Genomic DNA, 11,545 nt, shown 5'->3' with positions numbered 1-11,545 from the left:
ACGTCGGGGGGTGAGGGGCGGGAAGGCGCGACGCTCATCCGACCTGGACCTGGGCGAGAAAGCGCCGTGGTGAGGAAACCCCGAGCTACCTGGACGAGCGTCCGCGTGGGCGGGGACGGGGACAGGTGGCGGATCACACCCGCCCGGAGCTGGATCCGTGGTCACTGCGCAGAGCCTCGGGCTCCGGTCCTGAACTCCCGGGCGCAGTCGGGGGGCCGTTCCCACCCGGGGCCGCCTCCCCCCTTCTCCCGTGCCAGATCTCGGTGCCCTGCTCACTCTCCCGTCCTGACCTCCGGGTGCTCATGCCGGCTCACATTCTTACGGACGCCCCCTTAAAAAGCCCCATTCCAAGGAATGTCATTATCACGCCGATGCCATCGGGTTCAGTCCTGGGCCCCACATTTGATGGGTACGCGACTCGTGGAAAGGGACAAGGATTATGAACAGTCCGGAAATCACGTTCTAAAAGTTGAAGAAACTGAGGACATGAACGTGGAGAAAAAACAATTTGGGCAGCTGTTCAAAGGTATGTCTTTGAGTTGAATGTGAAGGAAATTCAGAAGAACAATAAAGCAAGAACAAGCAGGGAAATCCTGAAAAATAAGGAATGGGGGGGAAGGTGAAGGCGGGCTCTGTAATTAAGAGCGTGGTACTGTTCCCTGAATACAGACAGATCATGGAAGGGAATAGAAAATCCGGAAATAGCCCCCATGGCACTGGAAATTCGGGATAAAATGAAAGTCAGCTGGGGAAAAAGACTTTTTAATAAGTGGTGTTGGCGTACTTAACTAACCATATGGAAAATGATAAAATGATCTTTTAGTCATTGTTCATAAGGATAAATTCTAAATGGACCAGAAACCTGAATGTAAAAACGAAAACAAACAAGTACTAGAAAAAATATGGGGGAATTTCTCCATGTATTGAGTGGGCAAAGACCTAAGTGTCTCAGAATCCAAGGGAAAAGATTTGTAAACGTGATTACTTAAAAATAAAAAAAACACGTACAGCCCCTGCACCCCAACAATGCAAAAATAAGCTGTCTGACAAAACAAACTGATGAAGGATATCTGTAACATATATAGGCAAAGCGTTAATATTCCTAAAATATAAACCTAAATGGCCAGCGAACCTACAGGAAAATGGGCTGAAAAAAATGAGTAGTCTTCGGGAAAATAGGAATAGCTGACAAAACATAAGGAAACATGCTCTGCCTCACCCATAATAAAAGAAATACAAATTAAACCTACACCTGGATACTACTTCTCTCTCATATTGGCAAGATCCAAACATTTGACCACATACTCTGTCGGTGAGAGAACGCAGAGGAACACGTTCTCTCGCACGTTGCTGACCATGACATGAAATAATACAACCCCGACGAATAGTGTGCGACAGCGTCTCCCCAGATGACCTGCGTAGTCACCCGGTGACATTCCCACTTCTAAAGACCTATCTCAAAGGTAAAGGAGAGGCAACAAGAAATGTTGAAAAGATACACGCACACAACTGTTATTACAACACTACGATAACAAACTGACCAAAAGAAGAGTTGTCGAATACACTGAAGTATACTATAAAAACAGAAAAAAAAAAAAAAAGAATAATTCTGTATACTGCTAGGTTATGGTCTCCAGAATGTTCTTCCTCATATTCTGTCTTCTTTGGGATCAAATGAGTCTTCTTAATGATTCTAATTTATCTCCTTTGTTGGCTCTTTGGCTTATTAGCTTTAACTATTTTGTTATGTTATTGGTCCCTTTAGGATTAATAGTATACATCTTTAACTTATCACAGACTACCTTCGAGTGACCCTAAACTACTTAATGTATATAATAAGAACTTTACAAGAGTTATTGCCATTTTTCCCTCTCCTGACCTTTATATACTGTTGTCATCATACATTTTTTTCTGAACCCCGTACTACATTTAGAATATTTTTCCTTTAAACACATAGTTAACTTTTAAAGATATTTAAATAACAAGATAATGGCTTTGTATGTTGACCCAGAGGGTTATCATTTCTGCTACTCTTCATTCCTTTGTGCATCTCCACTACATCCGTCATTCAGGCCTAAAGGTCTTCCTTTAACACTTCCAAGGTGCAGGTGTGCTGGTGAATTCGTTCATCCTTTATATGTCGGGCAAAAAATCTTCATTTAATCTTTGTTTTTGAAAAATAATCTGCTGGGTATGATACTGTGGGTCGACAGTGTTTTCTTCAAGCATATTAAAGGGTGTTATTCTGCAGTACGCAGAATAATAACATGCCTTGCCTTAGTTCCTCTCTCTGTGAAATGTCTTTTTTTCTGGGCCGCTTTCGCTTTGTATCACTTACTTTGCACAAGTGATTATGATACGCCTCGGTGTCGTTTTCTTTATGTTTCCTATGCTTGGGTTTCATTGAATTTCTTGATTCTGTGGGTCTGTAGTTTTCATAAATTTTGGAAAAATCTCAAGCCATTAGTTTTTAAATATTTTTCCAAACATCCCTTCTATCCTCTCCTCGAAAGATTCTAGGTACACGTTTATTAGGCGGCTTGAAAGTGTCCCACGGCTCACTGACATCTGTTCATTTTTCTTGAGTCTTTTTCTTTGTGTTTCATTTTGGATAGTTTCTATCCAAAATGTCTTCAACTTGTCTTCGGATGTCTTCAAAATGTTTTCAACTTGCTATGTCTTCCAGTTCACTAATATTTTCATCTACAATGTCCAGACTAGCATTAATCCAACTAGCATTAATCCAGTATGTTTATCATCTCTGGCACTGTAGTTTTCATACCTAGAAGTCTGATTTGAGTCTTTTAAAAAGATATTTTTCATGTCTCTACTTCTTAACATCCGAAATATAGTAATATTAACTGTTTTACTACCCTTGCTTAATTCTAACATCTCTGGTAGTTCTTGATTGGTTTTGATTGGTTGATTTTTCTACCTATCATGGGCCATATTTTCTTGCCTCTTTGCACGCCTGCTAATTTCTGATTGGATACCATACATTATGAACGAATGTGATGGTTAATTTTATGTGTCAAACTGACTGGTCATGGGGTGCCCAAATTAAACCTCATTTTTGGTTGTGTCTGGGTGTTTCCAGGTGAGATTAACATTTGAATCGATGGACTCAGTAAAGTAGAGTGCCCTCCCCAGTGTGGGTGGGCATCGTCCAAGCCACTGAGGGCCTGAACAGAACAAAATACGAAAGGAGGAACTCACCTCGCCCCTGCCTGACTGCTTGAGCCGGGACATTAAACTTCTTCTACCTTTGGTATTTCTGCTTCTCAGGCCTTCAGACCAAGACTAGACTCTACGACATTGGCTCCCCTGGTTCTCAGGCCTTTTGCCTCTGGCTGAATAACACCCCCGGCTCTCCGGGTCTCTGGCACACAGACAGCAGACATGGGACTTCTCAGCCCGCACGTGTACGTATGTCGACTCCTCGCAGGAAACCTGTTCCTCCGCACAGGCACACCTCAGTTTACCGTGCTCGCTTCACTGCGCTTCACAGATGCTGCACTTACATCAAGGCGAGACACTCTACCGGCAAGTAATTGAGATGACGGTTAGCGTTTTCTAGTAATATTTTATAATTAAGTATGTACACCGTTTTACTTTTAGACAAATGCTGTTGCACTTAATAGGTTACAGTACAGTGTAAACATAACATAAAAAATTCGTGTGCATCACTTTATTGTGATACTCGCTTCATGCGATGGTCTGGAACGGAACCCACATGTCTCGGAGGTTTGCCTGCACCTGTCCTACCGGTTCTGTTTCTCTAGAGGCCCTTGACGAATACAGTGAACATTCTTGAGCTCCGTTCTGGGATGTAGGTAAATTACTGGGAAGTCGTTTTTTTGGCTCTTGCTTTTTAAGATTCATTAGGCGAGACACGAGCAGCGTTTGGTCTCTGGCAAGACCCTCTGAGTGCTCTACCCAATGAGGGATCTGCCCAGTTCCCCAGGAATTGACCCTGCGTCAGGAACTGTTGCCTTCACTCACTTAGATGGTTTCTCTGCCCTTGAGTAGTTTCGTCACACTCGTGTGCTGATCCACACTGTGCTGAATAATCCAAGGAGACCTTTCACACATCTCCAGGGTTCTCCCTGTGCGTTGCTCTCGCCTGGTGGTTTCTGCCCTGGGGACTCTGGCTGCCTTCCTGTCCCTGGGTGCTCAGCTCCGCCTCCTCATCTCAGGGTCTTCCCGGGAGCTCTGCCAGTGCAGTAGGCTGGGATGATAACAGGCCTCACGGCAGCTGGTCTCTAATTTCCAGGAATTACTGTCCTTTGTAACCTGATGTCCAGTGTCTTCCACTGTTGTTTCATCTACTTTGTTTTTTTCTACTTAGTAGGTTCAGCTAGGAGGGTAAAGCCGGTACCTATAAATATATCTGGGCTGTGCGTAGATGTCATCGGCTTCTTTTTAAATGATGAGATAATGAAATTTTACAAATTACCTGTAGAGTAGGGTAACAACAGGTGAGATGGAACTGGGGTAAGAGCTGGACTTCTCTGGATAGGACTTGTTTTACAGATTGACTTTGGGTCTTGTAAATATGTTAATTATAAAACAAACAAAATCTTTAAGAAGAATCCCTAAAAAATTGAAAGCAAAAATGAAACAGTGAACCCAATCGTGTATCGCGTTGGTGGCAGGACAACGAAAAGGACAGATTTTAAGCACACCTAGTGCGACACAGTATAAAGACAGAAAGAACTATAAAACACCTTTAAATTGTCTTCAGTAACATGACGATGGTAGTGTTGATATTGGTATTTTTAACACTTGTGTGACTATATTATAAAATAATTATATCGATGTCATTGAAAACTGGGATTTCCAACTTTGGAGGAAAAAAATACAAATGTAAGATAAATAAGGTTAACTAAAAACCCTCTAGCTCTCTGAATTTTTATTGTGAGTATCTATAACGCATCATGATGAATATTTAAAAAAAAAATCCCCTAGCTTTGTTTTCTGAAAAGGCTTAGAGATGATGGCCAACTGAAAAGTAATCTTAGTACCAAGAATATATTCTCTAAATACGATTGCCCATTAAAAGGAACCAGGGCTCCTTAGAGAAATAGCTCCTTCCAGATCTAGGCTGGGTGTACAAGAGCTTGGAACATCTTGTCACACTAAAAAAGCAAGGAAGGTATCAACCACTAGGTGGTGTCAAAGGGCCCAAGAGCCAAGCTGATGAGGATCCCACAAGTCAAAAATGGGAGAAATTGAGCATCAATAAGAATAATAACTACAGTGGGTAGAAACAGAAAATATTTAAAAACTCATGACAACATAATGATTCTTAGAAAAGAGAAGACACACACACACACACACACACACACACACACACACACACAGAAACCTTTCAGGCATCTTTAGATAATGCCAAGAAAATAACTCATTATTTTAAAAACTAAACTAAATAGATTCAAAGATTTGTATTGCCTTAACTATACAAACCAAATCTTAGTGTAAAAGATACTTGATTATAAGTTTTTCTTTAAAGAAGAAGACCAGTCTTTAAATGAAGCAGGAACAACACAATCAGGCTATCACCGTATTGCAGCCTATACTAACAGATCTGGTCAATATCACCAATGACAAGTAACATCAAAAGAAGAGGGGCATCTAAACATCAGATGCTTCTTGATGGAAGTAACAGCATATCCTATTACATATTCTTGCCAAACAAAATTAAACTTGAATCTGACTACCAATTCCCAGGAAATATGAAGAACCAGAGGAACATGTTCAATTATACCAGGGGGATGTAATTAGCAAAATGCAGACCAGAATATCCCCTAGAAGCCAAATAAACCTGTTTCTTCAGTGAATACATTGCAACAACAAACAAAAACAAATCTATTGACAGAGTAACTGGTATATCTGCCATCCTACCGAAAGTAACTAGAAAACAACAAAATATATGAGAAAACTGTTTTGAGATAGAGAACAGGCAGCACACAACCGTGACCCCGAGACAGGAGAAACAAGTGGGGTGAGCCACGTGATCACTCAGCTTCCTGCCGGGAGAACCCGAGCAAGAGGTGGTAATCGGAGTTCGGGGAGGCGGAGGTGCCCGGAACAGGCAGGAAGAAGTGCCAGAAAGATGGGGGCGACACAGAACAGTGTCAGCGGTCTGCAAGGAGTTTCCTTCAGTAGCACCAGGTAAGGTATTCCTCGAGGATGGGCCAAAAAACAACTACAGACAAAAAGAACAACTACCAAGAAGCCGGAAGCTGAACAATTCCCGGAGTGAACAGGACAGGGGGGCATCTGTGTTTCGGCTGGTCGGAGTGAACTCATCTACCAAATGCTGGTGTTCAGTAGATGCCAGAAGACTCACACCTTAGTAGCAGGGCTGCACTAGCTCTGCAGACTACCGTACACACCTCTCTGACGAATCTTAAAAACAAGACTGGAAAGGATCAAGCTGATCGACAAGTAACTTAATAGACTACCAAAACAAACGTCGACACTTTTTAAATGAAGCCACTAAACTCCAGGCACTCAACAACACACTTTTCACAGTCTCTAGCACCAAATAAATAAAGAGACATGCCAAAAAGCAGGAAAATGGAAAATGTGTCCCATAACTAGGAGATAAATCAACCTATAAAACCCCCAAAATTACAACAGATGGCAATTAATTAGCTCACAAGGGCTTTTAAAGAACTACTTCAAAGTATACTTAAGAACTTTTTAAAAAATAAAACCATGACCATACTGAGGAGAGAAATGGAAGGTATAAAATAGGACTAAGTAGAACTTGTAGAGCTAAAAAATAAAATACCAGAAATGAAAAATTCACTTGATAGGCTTAACAGCAGGTTGGATCTACAAAAGCAAAGCTCAGTGAACTTGAAGACAACAGGAACTATCTAAACTGAACCAAAGACATAAAAGGCTGAAAAACCACAAAAAAGAACAGCCTCAGTGACCTATGGAACTCTGGTTCTATAAAGTGGTCTAACGTATGTATAATTGGAGTCCCAGAATGAGAGGCAAGAGAAGAACACAAAAAATTTGAAGAAATATGAAAATTCATAGACCTGTATACAGAAAGGGTGAATTTTATAAGATGTGATTATGCTTTAAACTTTTATAAAAAATGTGTTTATTCACGGATGACATGATCATCTTCTACACAGAGAATCCTATGAAATCTACAAAAAAACCCTGTAGAACTAATAAGTAAATTTAATAAGGTAGCAAGATAAAGTCAAATACAAAAATCAATTGTATTTCTATATATCGGCAAAAATCAATTGTAAATGAAATGTAAAAAGGATACCGTTTGCGACAAGATCAAAATCCATGAAATAAACTGGTATACGTAAACCAAATATGCATGAAACTTGTACACTGAAAACTACAAAACACTGTTGAGAGAAATTAAAGATCTAAATGAATGTAGAGATGAACTTAGTTCTTGGCTTAGAAGCCTCAATATTTGTTGATATCGATTCTTCCCAACCCCTCTGCAGATTCGACATAATCACAGTCAAAATCTCCACAAGATTTTTTGTAGAAATTGATAAGTTGATTCTAAAATCCATATGGAAATGCAAAGAAACTTAAATATTCAAAACAATTTTGCAAAAGAACTTCCCAATTGCAAAGCTTTCTAAAAAAGCTACTCTCTAATTAAAACAAACAAACGTGTGGGATTAAATGAATGAAACAGAACAGAGTCCAGAAAGAGACACACATCTGCAGTCACTTGATATCAACTCAAAAGTGTCAGAGTAACTTGGGGAAAAAGTGCTATGGGAACAACTGGATATCCACACAAGGAAAAAGTAAAACGACGCTGTTCACAGAAATTAACTCAAAATGGAACGCGGACCTGAACATGAAAGGTGTAAGTATAAAACTTCGAGAAGGAACATGAGCAGACATTTGCATCGTTGGAACTGAGTAAGAGTCCTTAGGTAGGAAATAAAAAGCACTAACCGTAAAAGTGAATTAAATGGAGTTCATCAAAACTAAAAATTTACTCTTCAAAAGACAAAGCCAAGAAAATGAAAGTCCAGGGCGTGGCCTGGGATGAACTGTTCACGGTGTGGCGCGTGTGTGAGGACATGCTGGGCAGAGGGGCGGGTCACGTCCCGGAGGGCCGGCCGGCCGCTTGGAGCACTGTGGGTTTAACACTTTGGAATTGTTTCTGGAACTTTACGTTTAATATTTGAACTACAACTGATCACAGGTAACTGAAACCAGAAAGCAAAACTGTAGATAAGGGGGAACTACTGTATATGTCTGTCAAAACTCACTGAGCTGTGCTCCTGAAATGGGTACATTTTACTGGATGTAATTTATACCTCATGAAAGCTGATTTAAAACATATGTCAACTTGTAACATCTGGATCTCAACAAATCCTGATGGGAATGAGAACAATTTTTAAAAGGGCACGGGATTTTGAACATGCCAAGCATTGGGCGATACTAAGGAATCACTGTTAAGCTGGCTGATGGGCCCGTGGATTCATTTTACTCTTCTGCTTTTGTACGTTTGAAATTTCCTGTGAGGTAACACTTAAACACGTTAAAGCATAACTTCAACTATTTAAAGGATTACTACGTAGGAGAGGAATTAGCAGACGTCACGTGGAGGCAAATTTGGAGTCGCTATGAGTTGAGCTGGCTGGGAGAGCACTGTGGAGCCTCGAAAGGCAGGGTGCTCACACCGGGAGCTGCTGATGCCCGACTCTATAACTGCGCAGGTCGTTCGCACCTTCACCTGCTGACCTTCCAAATGAGAAGTGGGCAGGGGATGAGCGCCTACCAAATGCCAGGCACTGCGCTAGCCACTTCACGTTATCAACTAATCATGTAATTCTTCTTACACCAATAGTGTAGGTATTACCTGCATTTTAGAGATGAGGAAGCTGAGGTTCAAAGTTTAGTAATTTGCTCAAACTTCGAAATGACGTATCTGGGATTTGAAAACCAGATTATCCTGGCTCAAAACCCATGCACTTTACGGAACAAAAAATAACCCTGTTTGCTACACATGTGCATTGCTACGCAGAACCTGGACAAAAATATTTTTGTTGGGTCGGATACTTTTCTCTCTAGCGCCAAGGGCAACTGAGCCTCCAACTTTTGAAAGCTCGCTCACTCATTCCCATAATTTACCAAGAAAAACATCCAATTTCAACAAATACCACAAGGGGGAGCTAAGTCTCAAAATCCTTAGACAGCTTCCAGACCGACTGAAGCGCTCCTTTGGATCAAGACTCTCTTTAGAATGATAAGTCTGAATAAATACTCTGCCATAAGTGACTCTTTCTAAGAAACAAATCTGACCATACCTTCTTCCTGCTTAAAACCTTCGGAGGGTCCCTACCCCAGACAACCTCACACGTGCTGTGACAGCTTCCTTTGATTTTGCCCACCTCCCTGGAACACTCCAGCGACATCAGGTAACCTTCTCTTCAGGCCTCCTTCTCTGAACGTGCTGTTTCTCCTGTCTGAGCGCACGCGACCGACGCCGCCCCCCCGCCCTCCCCGCAGCCCTCTCCTCCACAAATGACACACGAGTCTCCCGTCGGTCCTTCCTCTCTGCTCAAACGCGTGGCATCAGCTCACTTCCGAAGTGCTCCGAGCACCCACCCACCACGAGTCCACTTACCCAGCATGTTGTTCTATGGCAGGTAAATACTTCTCTTTCTGCCCCTAGGACACGACGTTTCAAGTGAACGTCTCCATCTCCTTGCTGGGACTAAAGGCCCTTGAGGGGAAGAACCGCGTTTCGTAGGTGTGCACACGCCCGCGTCCGGCGAGCAGCCAATCTACTTTAGGTGCTAACCTGAACTAAGAACCATCGAGGTCATGCACCCGTGGCTTGCTTCAAAGGCTATCTTCAGAGGGTCGGGAGTAATTTCATAAAGACATTCTAAGTTCTTCACCTCATGCTCAAAAACTGTAATCATCAACATACGATCTGAAAAAAATATCAAACTTACCGTCTTAGTTAAATAGTACATGGATGAATATATTAAGAGAATTGCATTTTCCAAAGGCGTGACGCTGGCTGGCTCGTCGGCATTTGTCACTCGTTGCTTTTTGCCATCAGCGGCATCCACAGGAGAGCTGTCAGTTGTAACGATCCCTAAAACCGAGGGGGAAAACCAGTACTTTATGCCATGCTTTAGAGTAAGAATTGTTTCTCTTCATTTGAATATTTATTGAGTTCCTGTGAAATATTAATAACTGTGCCTAGATACGGGGTTCTCTTAATTTTTTTTTTTTTGAGACAACTTTCTCGATGCAGATGGAATGAGTCGCTCTCCCACTGGGTGGTCACTGTGCTCCGTGATTAAGTTACTGTTCACAGTGTCAGTCTGCACAGGACTATCCCCAAGTTCTGTGCTGTTTCCTGTAATCGTGTAGTATAAGATACCTAGGAATAAATACCCTCGTCCTGAGTCGCACGGTACTCTATGTGGGGCAGGGACACAGAATCTGTGAGTTACAGAGCAGTGGTTCTCAAACTTGAACTTTGAAAAGATCGGAATTTCCTGGAGGGCTTGTTAAACACGGATTGCTGGTTTCCACCCCAGAGTTTCTGATGCTGCTGGTCTGGTTGAAAACTACTGTCTTAGATCGTAAGGCTTTTTAAAGATAATATTTTCGATTAAAATTATTAGTATAAGCTAATGCCGGCCTATCATGGGTTTGTCACTCAGTTGCTGTCTCTGGCCTGTTTCCTTTTATTGGTCTCCATCTGGCTTAGCTCCCGCCTTCCTCGGTCAGTTCTGGGATTTCTTATTTTTGAAGCTCGTCCATACCTGTGTTACTCTCCTCTCCACTTCCTACCGTTAACCCATCTCCCAGGTCGTCTTTACGATGTGCCTCTATCACAAAGGGAAACTAGCAAACGTACCTGGGTCTACAGCTTCCTCAGTATTTGGCTTCTCTGACGCATCTGAGACATTCATGTCACCAGTCGTGGGTTGATCCAAGGGGCCGAACCCTTCAGGATTCTGCATCTGAAGATCATCTGTGTTCTCTAGGGGGAAATTTTCTTCCAGCGGTGGTTGTACCTCTACAGGGAAGAATGCACTGGGCTGGCAAAGCTCGCTGACACTGCCCATTCAGCTATCTGCTAAGCACCCTGCCCCCCACCGTCACACAGCCCCAGGCACCTCGCCACTGCCCTCCAGTGCTGGCAGCCCAGGAAGCAGGGAACTAAGAGTTTCCACTGCTTTTATCTCACTTAGAGATGGCTAATCTACATAATAAAATTTCCAAAAAAAAAACAAAAAACTACCTTATTCCAAAATATTTTATAAATATTTATGGTAGCGACCTCAATAACCTAACTGCCCTTGGCGAACTGACATATGCCCACCCGGAAAAACGTGCAAGAGAATCCCAGTCAAGAGCAAAAATACGAAACGTCCCTTCTACAGAGAAGTAACGTGCTGTTTTACAGACAAGTGTGCTTGTCTCCCAGCAACAGCACAGGGAAGCGCAGCACACAGAGGCGGCTTGCTGGGTGCCTTTCGAACGTTTTCAAAGCACCTCTAAG

At 42.3% G+C, this 11,545-nt stretch overlaps 1 long non-coding RNA gene across 1 annotated transcript; it reads left to right on the top strand.

The window, feature by feature from the left end:
* Positions 1-2: 2 nt before the first annotated feature.
* On the top strand, positions 3-11,171 carry LOC120619212 (uncharacterized). Its single transcript, XR_005657410.1, has 3 exons — positions 3-526; positions 3,286-3,562; positions 9,692-11,171. It is a non-coding gene; the product is annotated as an uncharacterized LOC120619212 (long non-coding RNA).
* Positions 11,172-11,545: the final 374 nt, after the last annotated feature.

The sequence above is a fragment of the Pteropus medius genome, unplaced genomic scaffold (genome assembly GCF_902729225.1).
Source record: "Pteropus medius unplaced genomic scaffold, Ma_sr-lr_union100, whole genome shotgun sequence".
Classification (NCBI taxonomy): domain Eukaryota; kingdom Metazoa; phylum Chordata; class Mammalia; order Chiroptera; family Pteropodidae; genus Pteropus; species Pteropus medius.
Note: the sequence above shows the minus strand (reverse complement) of the source record. Positions and strands in the feature narration are given on the sequence as shown.